This window comes from Salvia hispanica, chromosome 2 (assembly GCF_029641045.1).
Source record: "Salvia hispanica isolate PSC_SH4W2 chromosome 2, Shi_PSC_v1, whole genome shotgun sequence".
Classification (NCBI taxonomy): Eukaryota; Viridiplantae; Streptophyta; class Magnoliopsida; order Lamiales; family Lamiaceae; genus Salvia; species Salvia hispanica.
Window position 1 is genome coordinate 26,564,431 of NC_142693.1, and position 17,731 is coordinate 26,582,161.

General features: G+C 41.2%; 1 pseudogene; it reads right to left on the reverse strand.

The window, feature by feature from the left end:
* Positions 1 to 5: 5 nt before the first annotated feature.
* LOC148931958 (uncharacterized) lies at positions 6 to 12,162 on the reverse strand (annotated as a pseudogene).
* Between the last annotated feature and the right edge of the window lie 5,569 nt (positions 12,163 to 17,731).

Sequence of the window (17,731 nt, forward strand, 5' to 3'; positions counted from 1 at the left end):
TATTATCACCAATGTCCACCATAATCAAATCTTGGCAGTTGACCAATGTTTGGGGAAGTGTTCCTTCCAATTTGTTTCCAGTCAGACTGATTGACTCAAGACTGCAACCCTTTGGGAATGTTGATGGTAAGATGCCACTAAGCTTATTTGCATTCAAATAGAGGATAAACGCAGATGAGCCCAAGTTTCCCAGACAATATGGAAGTGATCCTTCCAAATTATTGTATGATAAATAGAGCATTCTGAGATATCTCAAGTTGCAAATGGATGGTGGAATCTCTCCACTTAAGTTTTTGGAAGAGAGATCCAAGTCAAGTAGTGGTGATTGATTCACAAAGGTGGATGGTATCGGACCTGAATGTTTATTTTGTTCGGTGTAAATTTATATGAAGCGAATGCATTAAAACAAGAAATATCTACTGTATGTATTAAGTATTATGAAAGATGAAGAAATCAACATTAATTACAAAATAAACTTGATTAATGAAATGGGCAGTATGTACCGCTTAAATTATCGTCGCTAAGATACACATTTGATATGGTTATGTTAGCAAAATTCAACTGAAATAAATTATAGAGACGAAATATTCCTTTTGGAATATGACCTGTGAGATTATAAATCATCCACACATAAATTTAGTTATCGGCAATTTATTACTCTAGCAATTAGCTAGTACTATTCATAAGTAAACTAAATTATTCAAATTGACAGAGGATAAAGCCATGAAAGAGAATATCATACCATTTAATTCATTGATATCTAGGAGTAACTTGGTAAGGGATGTCAAGTTCCCAATTTCCTCTGGCAATGATTCTGAAACTTGTTGGAACTCATGCTCAAGATTTGTAATTTAGCAAGATGAGTTATCTCTTTTATTTTAATCTATTTAACCTAATTTCTATACGTGCTTAAAAGAAATATTCCAATTTAATTGAGCTGTAGGGAGTACTTTTGATATTATTACTAATTAAAAACAAATTGACACGTGGCAGTGGTGCATATATTATAAGAGAGACTAGACATTTAATGATTTTGTTGGGGATTAAATATTACTTGTACTAATTATTCACTGGTCCGATTCATTTTCAATTATATGGGGAACTTTTAGTTCACTCACTTTTTTCGCATATAAAATATGCCAAAGTGATAGGAATTGAGATCCTATCGATGCAAGTAGAGCACAAAAATTGACAGAAAAGCTTGACGGAAAAGAGATAATCAACCCTAGTTGAAGTGCTAGGGGTTTTGGCGACTAGGGTTGAGAGAAAAGTGTATTTTATTACTTTAATTCTCAAGACTAGCTCGATCTATGGGAATTCTATAATATATAGAATTCCCCTTGCTTGATTCGGACTTACGACTCGGGAAAGAATCAAGAAGAAAACTCGAGAAGATTTGACGCAATTTAACTAAAATAAAGTGTTCAACAAATAAGGAAAAAACATTATTAAAATAATAACTAAAATATGGCAAGATCTTCAAGACGTGTAGCGTGCGGGGCGCGGCGCATTCCTCTTGGGTCTTTCCTTGGGCTGAATGACTTGTTTGGGCCTTGCACGTTGCTGCTTCGTGGACGACTGTTTGGCTGGAGTAGCAGCTTCGGTGGTCTCTGGTTGGGCTGGCTGGGCTTCCGAGGTCGTGGTCCTATCAACTCCCCCTTCGATGAAAACCGCCTTGTCCTCAAGGTGGAGATGAGGAAAATGAGAATTGAGCAAGTCCTTTGGCTCCCAAGTCGGAACATCAGAAGATGACCAATGCACTAGCCACTGTGTTTGGGGCAACTTGTCAACTAAAATGGTGCGAACTGCTGAAGCGCGGATAGGTGTATCCACTGGATGATGGCGATGAAACACGTCCGGTAATACCACAGGATTATCTCGAGCAGGGACAAAGTGCTTGAGGAGAGAAACGTGGAACACATCATGAATTCTACTATCAGCAGGGAGCTGCAAACGAAAGGCAACCTTCCTAATTCTCTCCATGATCTCGTAAGGACCAAAGTAGCGGCGTCCCAATTTTGTGGACAGCGGTTTGCTAACTGAATGTTGACGAAAAGGTTGCAACTTCAGCAACACACGATCCCCCACTTGGAACTCCACATCACGGCGACGCCGGTTGGCAAATTCTGCCATAGCACGTTGTGATTTGCTGAGACCTTCCTTGAGCAGTTTCAGTGTCGACTCGCGCTCCTCCAGGATATCAGCCACGGTCTGATTGTGTGATGGTCGAGAATATGTCGCAAAAATATTTGGAGGTTCACGCCCATATAAAGCCTGAAAAGGAGACATGCCAATACTCATGCCAATACTCGCATTAATGCTGCAATTCATAGCCAATTCTGCCCATGGCAAAAGATGGAACCTGCGCTGAGGGCGGTCATGGACGAATGCTTGCAGATATTGCTCGAGCCCACGCGTCACTTCCGATTAACCATCCGTTTGTGGGTGGTAAGCTGTAGTAAATTTCAATTTTGTACCACTCAAAGAGAGGAGTTCATCCCATAAGTCGCTCATAAAAATAGAATCACGATCACATAGTAATTTGGAAGGAAAACCATGCAACTTCACCACCGTATCCACGAACAAGCTAGCGACACGGGCTGCATCGAACCCGGGTTTCAGTGCACCAAAATGGGCATATTTCGAAAGACAGTCAACAACAACCATGATGGCAGTATAAACCCATAGACGGGGGATGGCCAACAATGAAGTCCATAGAGGCGGCTTCCCACACCATGCCAGGCATCGGAAGTGGCTGAATCAATCCTTTTAGCTTATCTCTTACATACTTGGTCGCTTGACATGTAAAACAAGCTGCCACAAATTGATGCACCTCCGCGCGCAGTCCAGGCCAAAAGAATGCACTAGCGACGCGAGCCAGAGTCCGTCGCACGCTGGGGTGGCCCGCGGATAACGAAGAGTGACACTCCTCCAATATAGATGTGCGGACAGTCGAGTTTGGACTAACATAAATCCGACGTTTGAAGTATAATAGGCCATCTGAAGCTGAGATATGAGGTGGAGCTGAGCCCTCGGTAGCTGCCTGCTGCAGCTGCACCAAATCTGGCAGGCGCTGAGTCTCAAGGCGGAGCTCGTCAATAATTGCGGGAACCGGTCGAACATAGAGGGCCAACAGATTAGCCGTGTCTGGAGCTCGATCTTCGTCACGACGAGACAGCGCATCAGCGACTTTGTTCGAAGCGCCCGGCTTGTATTCTATGACAAACTTGAAGCCCATCAACTTCCTCACATAAAATTGTTGGTCCGGAGTTTGGACCACTTGAGACAATAGCTCCTTAAGACTGCGCTGGTCACTACGAATTATGAACTCCCGACCCAAGAGATACTGCCTCCACTTTTGTACAGCCTCGACGATGGCGTAGAGTTCCTTATGGTATGTTGAAGCCAAACGCCGGCGGGCTCCCAATTTCTTGCTAAAGTAAGCAATAGGATGGCCTTGCTGGAGTAAAACTGCTCCTACGCCGAAATCGGAGGCATCAGTCTCCACAATAAATTGCTTCTCAAAATCTGGGAGATGGAGCACAGGGGCGGAACTCATTGCAAGTTTCAGTTCCTCAAAGCCTCTGTCTGCTGCGGTACTCCATTTAAAGCAATCCTTCTTCAACAATTCAGTTAGCGGTGCTGCAATTACCGAATAGTTCTGCACAAAACGTCGATAATAACCGGTCAAGCCAAGAAATCCATGGAGTTGTTTGACAGTCGACGGAGTGGGCCACGCTACCATAGCCTTGATCTTAGCCGGGTCGGCTCTGAGTTCGCCTGCAGAGATGATATGGCCCAAGTAGTCAATCGTTGAAACACCAAAAGCACACTAAGATTGTTTCAAATAAAATGAGTTCTCCTGCAGCGTGGCGAGAACTGTGCGGAGGTGTCGGGTGTGGTCATCGCCGCTACTGTTGTACACCAAAATGTCATCGAAAAATACTATGACGAACTGACGCAGGTAGGGCTGAAAAATGGTATTCATGGCTGCCTGAAAGGTAGACGGAGCGTTGGTGAGACCAAATGGCATGACGAGAAATTCGAAGTGACCATCATGTGTGCGGAAAGTGGTCTTATGTATGTCCGCTACATACATTCGGATCTGATGATAGCCCGAACGGAGATCCAGCTTTGAGAATATTCGAGCTGCATGCAATTCATCAAATAATTCATCTGCGGTTGCAATGGGGAAGTGGTCCGGTGTGGTTGCCGCATTCAAAGCTCTGTAGTCGACACAGAAACGAAATGTACCATCCTTCTTTCTGACTAGCAAGACCGGAGAGGAAAAAGGGCCAGTGCTCTGCTGAATAACTCCTTGTGATAGCATGTCCTTGACTCGGCGTTCAATTTCCGCCTTTTGAAAGTACGGATACCGATAAGGTTGGACGTTGACTGGTTTGGTCAACGCTGGAATGTAGATACGATGGTCCCACTTGCGGGATGGAGGCAGCCCTGTCGGTGTCTCAAAAATTGGGGCATACTCCTCTAGTGTCGCATGGATCAGTGGGTTTACCGGGGGTGGAACAGCCGGCAGTGCGTTGGTGGGATCGTTGACTGGGATGATCTCGAAGACCTCTGAGTGGTGGTCTTGGCTAATTAGGGAGAATAGACCATGATATGATATATGTCGGGGAGATTTGTCTTCACCTTTGAGGATTACCGGCTTGTTGTTCCAGTCAAATTTCATAGTCAACTGTCGATAATTCTTGGTGACATCACCAAGATCCTGCAGCCACTGAATGCCCAAAATAACATCCGGGCCTTCCACTTGTAACAAGAATAGTCTATTTCAAACATGTGCCCCTGCAAGGAAATTGGAGTCTTGAGGCAAGCATATTTACAACGAAGAGAAGCATCGTTACCCACAAAAACACGTAAAGGAGATATATTGTGAAGTGAAAGACTTAGTTGTTCAGCGACGGCGGGTTTGATGAAGTTGTGGGTACTTCCGCCGTCAATAAGTACTGATACCTGCTTCTCATAAATCTCACCAGTAACACGGATGGACCACGGCTTCAATTTCGGGCCTATAATATGGATACTGGAAACATCCCCAGTAAAAGCCATGTTCTCGGCCTCATCGTCATCAGAGTGATCGTGGTCCTTGTCGTGAGGCAGATCCTCATCATCACTCTCACCCATGAGGGCATAAAACTTCTAGTTGCAGACATGCTCTCGGTTGTATTTTTCGGGGCAATACCTACAAAGGCCACGTCGAGTGCGGTCAGCTCTCTCTGGTGCAGAAATCCGGACAATTGGGTAGTCCCGAGGGGGTTGCCCTTCACGGTTTCCGCGGTTGTTCTGCTGATGTGAATCCGGGAAGTGCCAAACCAATAGAACAAACGAAGACATCCAATGAACCACATCGGAGCTGGGGTCCGCTTCAAACATCAATATACCTATTAAGATGGTGTCCAAATGCTCTTCTAAGACCAGCATTGTCTTTATCGTCAAAAGAGCTTCTCGTGGGTACCTCACACGTCCCAAACGGAGTTCGGATGAGAGAGATATGATCGTTTTAAGAAAGCCGCGCAATGCAGAAAGAAACACGCGAGCGGGTGTTTTGCCAACCCAAAAACACCCGGTCGGGTTTTTTTGCCGAGTAATCAGTTTTTGTCCAGAGACTTCACTCGAGCGGGTGAAATGAGCCATGAGAAACACTCGGTCGGGTGTTTTACCCGAAATGTGACTTTTTGACCAAGACTTGTCTTGTTTTGCTTCTTTTTATCTCCTAGTATAAATACTCTTGCTAGGGTTCTTTTCAAGCAGCTTTTGAATATTTGTAAGAGACAATTTCTCCATATTTGAGAGCTCACCTTCTTCATCTTTAGAAGACTTATCAAATTCCTTCGGGTTGCATTTGATCTTTTGCCGGGCTAAGGTTGATTGTAAAGGTATGCTTGCTAGTTCTTGTGTTGCTAGTTTGTGGAGCCATTAGGTGTTTGTGTGAAAGTGCCTTTGGGATTTCTTTCTTGTTCTTCACCTAAATCATAACACTAATCCATCCTCTATCCTTTTATCCTTTTTTTCTTGTTCCATTTCTTGGTTTATCTAGTTTATTTGTTGGGTTTATTTACAAGAATAAGTCCGGGGCAAATTCATGAGTCTTCAATCTAGAGGATTCACATTATTTGGTATCAAGAGCCATTGGTTCCTATTCTTGTAAGAAAAATAAAAAATCCTCCAAGGGTGAAAATTGTTAGAAAAAATATTGTCAAAAAAAAAGAGATATCTCAAGATCTATCCATGGGCTTTAGCTATAAATTGATATATGTGTTCTTGGGTATGTCAATTTGATTGTCGGAAAGTTGTAGGCCAAAATTACATCAATTGTCGGGTCTTTTGTTGTTGGGTGAAATTGTGCATACAAAGTGTTTGTTAATTTGTCCCATTGGCTTAGCTCCCCACTTTCACTAATCTTGTGGCTTCTTGGACTAGTTTTCACTTGCCTAGTTGTGTATCTTGTTTGTGCTATTTGTGACATTGGGTGTGAGTTTGGGGAATTGGGGACATACTTTGTGGGTTGGGAAGTGAGCTCCTCACTAAAGTCTTCATTCTTGGGTGTGTGCGTTGATTGTGTTACTAACAAAAAGGATGTGTCCCTAGTTCTTTTTATCTTCTTTGTAGGTACCCGAAAATGCCACCATATATGAGGAATTCTAAGCACAATTCGCCTAGAAGGGAGGATGGGGACGACATCGCGTCCACATCCGACGACACCCTCAAAGAGATGTTTTCCTCAATCATGAAGGAGATGCACGAGGTGCGGGGAAACATGAATTCTATTCCACGGGGCTTTACGGCATACCATGAGGATATAGCTCTCCTTAGAAATCGAGTTAGGCATAACAATTCCGTAGCACCTAGTGACCGAGAGAGACATGATAATAGTGGCTACAAGTCAAGGTACCATGATGATGGACTTGATAGAGGGAGTAGAAGGGAGCGAGTACCAAAGTTCCATGGAGAGTCTCACTCTAAAAGGATAAAGGATCATGGTCATCATAAGGTGCATGTGTGGTTAATGGGGAGGAAGTCTCAAGTAACGCAAGGATGAGCTCAAGCCCTCAACATGGTGGTGGAGACACAAGCCGAAGAAGCATCCCACCAAAGAAGGTGGACATATCTCATCCTAGCTATCACACGAAGGTTTCGTCGTGGTTGTCATCCTACTTCACTCCTTCAAAGAGCTTGATTCAAAATAAGTGTGGTGATGTTAACCACATTGTTAAAGATCATGTCAAGCATAGGGTGGATTTTGTTGCCGGTGATGATGAAGAAGAGTCTTCCACGGCCGTACATGAAGAAGACGCACGCCCAACTTTTAATGATGGCGTGTCTAGCATAGTGGAAGCCAAGAACGAGTGTGAGCCATTAAAAGACCTTCAAGTATTGAGCATTGAAACAAAGCCACATGAGGTTGATAATGGGAATGAGCACTTGAGAGAAAATCGAGAGAAAGAGCAAAAGTTAGAAAATGAGAGCATGCTTCAAAAGCAAATAGAGCGTGAGAAAAGGCGAAAATGTGAGAGGCAAAAGCCAAGAGAGAGTGGTGGGGGTGAGTGTGAATCAACGCTTTCAAGAGAGAAAAACCACAAGCATGTGAGAAAAAAAGGTTGCTTGTTAGATTCTAAGATCACCCATGGGAGGGCTCTAAATCACCCTATCATTTTTGCCCTTGGTGAGGAGAATGACCTTTATTTCACTAACTCTTATTACTTGTCTTCTCTCTTGGATGAATTTTTGAGACAGGAATTGGAAGGATTGGAATGTGAACCTCGGATCATGGATGCACCAAGTAACTTCTTAACGGTGATGAACTCATGGAAACAAGGTCAAGTTGAATCACCTCTTTCCCAAGGTTCAAGTATTCTCACCTTAACTTGTGATAATGATTTAATGAAACAAGTGAATGTGATTGGTTTTCAAATGCCCATTTGTGTTGATACTCGTATCACTTGTGGTTTGTTTGATATGTGGCAAGATAATCTTGAATCATTACTTGCTAAGTTTAGTCTTACAAGTTATAAGGATCCTTTCTTGTGTGTCCCTAGCCCTTCTAAGAATGTAAATTCTTTTATGAAGGCAACGTTAGATATGTGGATTGGTAGAGTGGGTGAATTTGGGACCAAGACGTACAAAGTGTTTGATGCATGTGTGTCTTGGCATGATAAGTTCTATTATTGCAAGACAATCAAACCTTTTAATGGAGTTGGTATGTTTTATGGCTATTTTGTCAAAGATCTTACAACAAATGGTTTTGTTTTGAGGTGCCTTGTGAATGAATTGTTAGACTTTTGTGCCTCCATATCATGTGCTTATATTTTGGACTCGTTAGAGTATGATCAAGGAAAATGTCTTGATGGGATGCACATTTGTGTTAGGAGAAAACTTGGTAACCATACCATTACTTGTGATATTGAGCTTACACGTGCATTATGGTTAGGGTGTAGATCTTATACTCCTTACTTGGTGCAAGCTTCATTGTTTGATCATAACCTCCTAATCCCTAGTGGCCGAATTTTTCCAATATCGTTATTACTTTATGATCACAATGATGGTATGATTGATAAGACCATATATGCATTAGATATACTCCACATGGAGATTTGTAATCTTGGCTATATAGCTCTCTATTCCTTTGGCAAGCCTAGTCCATCTTCTAGAACTATGATACTTGATTTGGACTTACTTGATTTTGTAGGTATGCTTGATTGGGATTTGAGGACAAATCCTTCAAAAGAAGGAGGGAATGATGTGAATCTGGGTGTCGGAAAGATAAATATAAGAACCGGATTTGAGGGCAAATCCTTTCAAAAAGAAGGAGAGGATGATGTGAATCCGGGAAGTGCCAAACCAATAGAACAAACGAAGACATCCAATGAACCACATCGGAGCTGGGGTCCACTTCATACATCAATATACCTATTAAGATGGTGTCCAAATGCTCTTCTAAGACAATCATTGTCTTTATCGTCAAAAGAGCTTCTCGTGGGTACCTCACACATCCCAAACGGAGTTCGGATGAGAGAGATATGATCGTTTTAAGTAAGCCGCGCAATGCAGAAAGAAACACGCGAGCGGGTGTTTTGCCAACCCAAAAACACCCGGTCGGGTTTTTTTGCCGAGAAATCAGTTTTTGTCCAGAGACTTCACTCGAGCGGGTGAAATGAGCCATGGGAAACACCCGGTCGGGTGTTTTACCCGAAATGTGACTTTTTGACCAAGACTTGTCTTGTTTTGCTTCTTTTTATCTCCTAGTATAAATACTCTTGCTAGGGTTCTTTTCAAGCAGCTTTTGAATATTTGTAAGAGACAATTTCTCCATATTTGAGAGCACCTTCATATTTTGAAGACTTATCAAATTCCTTCGGGTTGCATTCGATCTTTTGCCGGGCTAAGGTTGATTGTAAAGGTATGCTTGCTAGTTCTTGTGTTGCTAGTTTGTGGAGCCATTAGGTGTTTGTGTGAAAGTGCCTTTATTTACAAGAATAAGTCCGGGGCAAATTCATGAGTCTTCAATCTAGAGGATTCACATTATCTGCTGGGCTGGCTTAGGATTATCAAGCAACTTGGTTGTTGTCACAGGCTGGCGTTGCGGGGGCGTTGGTCACGGGGCTGCCAATTCGGACGTGTGGTTGATGCTATAATGGCAGCCGTGGCTGCTAGACCCGCGGAGAGCTGTTGTGCCAGAGCAATTGCATCACTCAGCGTTGCTGGTCGCCTTGTTAACAGTTCGTGTCTGAGCAGTGTCGCCAAGCCTGCAATGAACAAGGATGTCAACGTTGCATCTCCAACGTTCGAGACCTTCTTGAGGATTGGTTCAAAATCTGCTAAGTGATCCTCCAAAGAACCGGTTTGGCGGAGAGTTGCCAAACGACCCACATAATCTTCATACAAGTCCGGGTCAAAACGGCGTTTTATATCCATCAAGAAGTCATCCCAGCCTCACTTCTCGTTGTTGTCTTCCCAATATCCAAACCACCCCGCCGCAGAATCGTCCAATAAAAATTCCGTTAGATATAAACGATTTGTTAAAGGAGTAAAATTGTGGTTATAATATTTCTGGATCCTTTTAATCCATAAATTGACCCCATCTCCGCTGAATCTTGGCGGGTCCATCTTCAGTTTCGGCCAGGACTCCGCGTTGAATCCCGGCGGCTTCGCGGTAATCGAGCGAGGCAGATTCCAGCCCCTTGTGTGGGTGGTGGCGGTGGTGTCAGATGCAGAGCCGTCGGGTGGTTTTTTGCTCAAGTTCTCGACAGCCAAGAGTAGGCGGCCTAAATGGTCTTCGATGCTCTTGTTCGTCGCTGTTTGTTGACGTTCAAAAGCCTCGTGGGCAAAGCGATTCGACTGTATCTTCTTCTCATCGCCAGCGAGACGGATCTTGATGTCAAACATCATCTGACCCAACTCCTGGATGGAGTAATCCGTGTGAACGGGTTCATCCCTTGGCTGCTGCGTGGCGGACGACATCGAGGTGACGGCGCAGTTGGAACGTTGAACAGCTGCGGGGGAAAAGTAGCTCAATGACAGCACCGATTGATAGGAATTGAGATCCTATCGATGCAAGTAGAGCACAAAAATTGACAGAAAAGCTTGATGGAAAAGAGATAATCAACCCTAGTTGAAGTGCTAGGGGTTTTGGCGACTAGGGTTGAGAGAAAAGTGTATTTTATTACTTTAATTCTCAATACTCGATCTATGGGAATTCTATAATATATAGAATTCCCCCTGCTTGATTCAGACTTACGACTCGGGAAAGAATCAAGAAGAAAACCCGAGAAGATTTGACGCAATTTAACTAAAATAAAGTGTTCAACAAATAAGGAAAAAACATTATTAAAATAATAACTAAAATATGGCAAGATCTTCAAGACGTGTAGCGTGCGGGGCGCGGCGCATTCCTCTTGGGTCTTTCCTTGGGCTGAATGACTTGTTTGGGCCTTGCACGTTGCTGCTTCATGGACTATTTGGCTGGAGTAGCAGCTTCGGTGGTCTCTGGTTGGGCTGGCTTGGCTTCCGAGGTCGTGGTCCTATCACAAAGCTATAAGTATATAGTACGGGACGTATTCATTTTCAGCTTATAAATATTATTCAAAAACTCTTATCAACATTATTCTCTCTCATTATACCATTTTTCAACTTTAACTATTTATTACTACCTCCGTCCACGAAAATTCTTCCCGGTTTGACCAGGCACGGGTTTTAAGAAATGTAATGGAAAGTGAGTTGAAAATGTTAGTGGATTGTGGATCCTACTTTTATATGAGTTTTATAATAAAATGTGAGTAGGAATGAGTTAGTAGAATATGGGGTCCACTACGAAAAATGATAAAAGTGAAATGGGACAAATTTTGGGGGATGGACGGAAATGGAAAAGTGGGACGAATTTTCATGGACGGAGGTAGTATTATTTTTATAAAACGAATGTGTAAAAGTGACCAGACCCCTAAAGTGGGACGGAGAGATAATAAGTTTGTACATGAAATATGAAGTCTTCAGATGATGGAGATCAGATCTTACCACTTAAGTACATAGCACCCAAATATAATTGTTGAAGCAATGTCAAGTTTCCAATTTGTGGTGGCATGCGTCCACTGAAACTGTTGCTTAGCAAAGAAAGATACTCAAGCTTTGAACACTGCCCCAAACTTGATGGTATTTCCCCGTACAACTCGTTCTAAGAAATACTAAGATACTTCAGTCTATGCAAATTGTGTCTGCATACATCAAGAGGTAGACTACAAGACAAACTGTTAATCCCCAAATTCAAAACTTCTAAAAATGGCATGTTGAACATAGATGGGGGAATAGGATCATGAAAAGAGTTAATGCTCATATCTAAAGAAACGAGAAATGAAAGGTTACCGATTTCTGGTGGAATGGTTCCTACAAGACCCATGGACGATATGTTCAACTGAGTCACCCTGTGATAGCGAGAATCATAAGTAACTCCGATCCAACTACAGATAATACTCTCTCACTGCTCCAGTTTTTTGACAATATTTTATGGGGATCGAAAGAGATTTGAGATTTGAAGGCGGTAAGTGAAGAACGATCAGTGTTGCAATCTGAGTTGGCTGAGCTATAATCAATCAACCCTTGAAGTAGTAAGAGTGAAGTTATAAAGAAGGAGAGCTGGGAAAATCTGTCCATTAGGCTTGATTTCAAAAGAAGTAATGTGTGGGTGGTTATACCGAGATATTAAAAGTGTATATATATACTGAGAATCACAAGTAACTCCCTCTGTTTCGATAGTTGAGTTGTATTTCTTTTTGAAATGTCCCATTGTAGGTGATTCATTTCTTTTTTTTGACAAAAAAATACTCCCTCCGTTCCATAGTAATAGGGCGTTTTTCCATTTTCGTCCGTTCCATAGTAATAGAGTCATTTCCCTTTTTAGTAAAAGTCAACATATTTTTTCACACCTACTTTACTCTCTCTTATTTTTTTCTATCTTCGTCTCTCTACCTTTTTCATTTTCCACTTTATTCTCTCTTTACTTAACTCACCTAACGCAATTTTTCTTAATCTTCATGCCGAAAAGTTTTGCCTCCATTACTATGGAACGGAGGGAGTAATATTTTTATTTTCTCTTACCTTTTTTTCTTTCTTTTACTTAAATCACTTAGAAATATTTTTCTTAAATATAGTACGTGCCAAAAAGAAATGTCTCTAATACATAGAGACAGGGGAGCATACATGTGCATTTTAAATATTTAAGTTATTATCTTAAAAAATTATTTTATGATAAACAAAATAGTGATGATTTTTCATTGGGATACAAGTCATCCCAAGTCAAAAAGTTGGACTTCTACATTCTATGCTGAATAAATCAACGATGAATGTGGACAATCTTAAATATGTGGCCAAAATAAGAAGTTGGTCCAAAACAATCACATTTTGACAATCGAATCCTAAACAAGATAAAATCATCGTCCGATCGGTCCTTTTATGACGGTTCCGTAAAAAACTAACGGTCAAATTAGTGAATTTTGACTAAAAAAAATAAAAAAATCAATTTGTCTCTATTTTATTTTAATTTAATTAATCATAAATTTTTCTCCAGAATGGAGAAACCGTAGAGAGAATGAAATTAATAACATAATTCTTCATAATGAAAATACAGACTCCACACATACAAAAAGATCTTCCATACACAAAGAAAGCAAATTAAATTCTAACCACTGCGAAAAAGGAAATTAAATCAGAAAAACTAAATAATAAAACATAAAATAAGCAAAATAATCTTATGAAGAGATTATCAACTCCCGTTCGGAATAAAGTAAAAGTCTAGATACCTATTAGAGGGTTATACAACATTTCAGCTCTCTCTACATATATAACTCAAAATTGTGTTTGTGTTTCTTTTTTATGTGGAGGGAAGGGTTTGAGCAAATAGGGAGTGACACTTGTTTGAAAGTGAAATAAGTACTACATGTACAATTTAATTTTATACAATAATCAATTCATGAGCATAAAAAACAAGTCTTCGAAAAAAATCTGTAAAATCATAAACAGAATAGTAGTGATTCTTCATTTGAACGGTAGTTGTAGAGTACTCTTGACTCTAAAAATGTCATGTTCAAACGAATAATTAAGTTAAAATTGGTAAGGATTGATAAAATGTTATACATATCATAGTAATGATAGATAGCTACATATGTCTGTGATACATGATATCATATCTTAAATGAACACTTTGTAAGTCAAGTAGCCAATATGGGAAATAACTGCATTAATTATTGTGGAAAATGTTTAATCATGTGGCTATACAAACTCTTAGAAATACTAGAATATTCAGCAAGAGAGGTGGATCGATCCATACCAGCATTGATAGATATATCACAATTCAATTCATGTAACTATAAATTATTGGTTGGAGGTTTAATCATGAGAAAAGTATAACTTCAATTTAACTATTGAATATTTTCCATAGTCTTTAGTCATGATGATTAACTAACAATTGGGGCATGATGACACCTATATATATTGTGGAAAGTAAATGTTTGAAGGTAAAGTTTTCTTGATATTAAATGGCAAAGGTTTACAAATGGGACACGATTAATATATACAATTTGACTTATACAGGGGACTCCATTTTTTCAAAGGAAATAGCCATATAAATTACAAAGTTTCGTCAAAATCTAATCTATCCCACAAAAATTGAAATCCGCTAATTAAATCCACAATAAGGTTATGCATCGTATGTTCTTATTTTGCTTAGAGGACTTCAATTCTTCATGATAATTAAATCAGAGACTTTAAAATCTCGACTTAAGGCTTGGAATCTCAATTACACTCAAAGATTCAATAATTAATTAGAGGTTAAATTAATTAAATCCAGAAGTCTTATACTTGGATCAATTATTGTGGAGATTAATTTCTTGAGTTTCATAACTAAATCTGAAGAATTAATCTTGGAGGCCTCTTTGTACAAAGAGGCTCAATCACTTTTAAAATAAAAAAGGCCCAAAACTTCCTTCTTCTTCTCAACAAAATAGGCCTAACTGAATTATTAAAACAAAACAAACAGGCCCAACTCCAGAGAATAAGATTGTGCCTTAACATAGAAGATTTGAACCCGACGACGTGCGATCTCCTCTGCGCCACCAAACCTCCCTCGCCGGTCACCAACTCCATGTACGGTTGTTCCATTTTAACATTTGTGCTTTGATACATCTTTATATTTTTTTTATCTGATCATAACATGCCACCATTTCATTATTTATCATATTTCACATGACTTCGTAAGAGGCACTCCAACCGTTTGCCGAAATGCCAGACAGAGTCTGGTGTAGTCTAAGTGTTTTTTTAAACCCTAATCTTCTTCTTCATCAAAATTGTTCAGCCATGGCTCGTGCTGATAATTCAAAGTCCAGCAATTCGGAGCAGCGCCCCTATCTTCGGCTTGATCCCCTGAAATTCAACGGAGACGACTTATGGGGATGGACTTTCAAGGTTGACATGTATTTCGACTATTACGGAATGTCTGAAGAGCACCGTCTACACTTCGTCAGGCTACTCTTCGAGCAGCCGGGCGCTGGATTGGCTCATTTACCGAAAAAATTACAAATTGCTGAAATCATGGCCTGATTTCATGGAGGCGGTGAAGGAGAGGTTTGATCCAACATATCATGACAATCACTTAGGGAAACTCTGCAAGCTGCAACAACTCAACACAGTGATGGAATATCAGACCGAGTTCGAGAGGCTTTTGGTCAAGATTAATGGTTTATCGCTATCGGAGACTCATCTCGTCTCCATATGTGAATCGGGCTTCAAAGATGCTATTCGGTGGGAACTTCACTTGCGAAGGCGTTCGTCCTTGTGTGAAACTTTTGCGCTTGCGAGCAAATTCGAGAAGATGTACGATGAAGGCTTCAAGTAAGAGATGTGTGTTTCGGTTGCTTTATAGTTTTAGGTTATTTGCAATTGTTTTCGATTAGAATCAGAAGTTGAATTTGGATACAGTCCTTATGAGATTGAAATTATATATAATTTTGTTTCAATTTATGAAGTATGATTTTTGTCGTCTAGGCTTTATTGTTAGATTGAATGATGGTTTTTTAGGTATTTTATTTAGTAGAAGATTGAGAAACTTGAGTTTTAGTATGTGTTAGCTTCGTTTCCTCGCATGTTCGGTCATTATCCAAAGCGACTAGGCAACATTTGGTATCAGAGATTTAGACATGGTGATCATGGTGAGGAAACCTGATATACTCATGTTTTGATAGGTTCAATTAGTCATTATGTGTTGATAATGTGGAGTTTACTCATTTCAATTTATAGTTTTTGACCAATTATATGAATTTTGGGAGTTTAATGAGTTTGTTTAGAATGTGCTAAGAATACATGTGAAACGGGTATGAAAAGCAAAAATTGGACCTTGGATAAGATTCAACGAATCTCACTCGAACGGAGTGCGCGTGGTCTAGCATTACCAGTTTGTGATGCAAATCATGCAACTAATCTATTTATTCATAAAGGATAATAGCATTCGTCATGTTATAATCAAATACTAACTTACAATTATAGTAGTCTACATTAAAGTTTAACAGAAGTTGCTAGTATTGATAGAAACACACAAAACATTTGAATCATCATCAAGTTCTGAACAAATACTTCTGTTTAAGAGAAACAAAATATCAGTTATATTTTGGTCCAAAGTCTAAGACATAAGATTAGAATTTAACAATTTTGAACATTGAAATATTTGATTTTTTTAGCATCTGTGAAGATTGCATGCAAGGGTTGCTTAGGGCATGAATAACGCAGGTGGGCCGGGCCACAAATCGCGAGTCCCGGCCCGAGAACAGCGTTGGAGGAGGTTGCGGCTCGGCCCGGGACGGTCCCGAGGACGCAGTTGCGTCCCGGCCGGCGTTATGCGTGCCCGGGCCGCATCGGTTGCGGCCCGTTCCGGCGTTAATTGCGTTCGGGCCGGGCCACAAGTCCCCACCGAATTTCATTTTTTTTTTTTTTTTTTTCCTATTTATACACTATATTTGCTCATTTTTTGTAACTCTTCCACACAAACTCTCACTTCACTCTCAATCCTCTAGCATTTCAAGACTTTTTGAGTTCTATGGATTGGTTTAACAGCGACCAACGCCAGATGGACGATTTCGTGAACTCCCAGAACTGGCAAGTGCCGCCGACACCCGATCCAGATGCAACACCTAGTCCCGGGCTGCCTACCAATGTAGACATGGAATCGCCGGTTAGCACTGATGAGTACGATATCAGCGATATGGAGCCAGCTCCACGGAGGGGCAAGGGCAAGGTTGCCGATGAGGATGGGCCGAAGAAGTACAGTCCACAGGAGACAATGTGGCTGGCCAAGAACTACGTCGACGTCTCCGAGGACCCTGTGATCGGCAACCAGCAAAGCGGCAAAGCGTTCTAGCAGCGGATTGCGGATAAGTACAACGCTGGTCGAACCGAAGGCTCGTTCGAGCGTACCTACGTGAAGCTACGCAAGCATTGGGGTCGGGTGCAGAAGGAGATTAACAAGTGGAATGGCAAGTGGACTAACGTAGTCCGGATGTGGCCGAGCGGGCACAGCGAGATGGACCTTGTGGACAAGGCCAAGGCAGATTACTTCGCTGACGGGAAGAAGCACTTCAAGTACTTCGACGTTTGGAAGCTTGTCGAGAAGAGCCCGAAGTACACTGGTGAGGCTGAAGCGGCGGCGAAGAGAACCAAAGTCGCCGTCGGACACTACACTTCAAGCGAAGGAGGTCCGCCAATCGACCTCAACGTGACAGACGATGACTTCTTCCTCTCATCTCCTGGTACTGAAAGCCGTCCGATGGGCACAAAGGCGGCAAAGAGGAAAGCAAAGGGGAAGGCAACTGCGAGCTACTCCGCTATGCCGCCGCCGCCACCCAATCCTTCCTTGGACAAGATATCAGACTCTATGTCAGATATGAGTATTACGTTGCGGATGGGCCAGCTGACGGAGTTGACATCGAGGGATACCTCGAGAATGTCGGAGTACGAGCTCGAATTGCACCGTGAGATGATCGAATACCTTCGCGCACAAATGAAGAAAAAGTAGTTCTTTTTTCTAGGATTTATAATTTTCTTTTTTCTAGGTTTGGTAATTTTCTTTCTCTAGTATTGGTAATTTTTTTTTCTAGGATTTGTAATTTTCTTTTCCTATTTTCTGACTGAACAATGAATTTTCCCGGTTTTAATTGTTCAACGTATTCTATTTTACGAT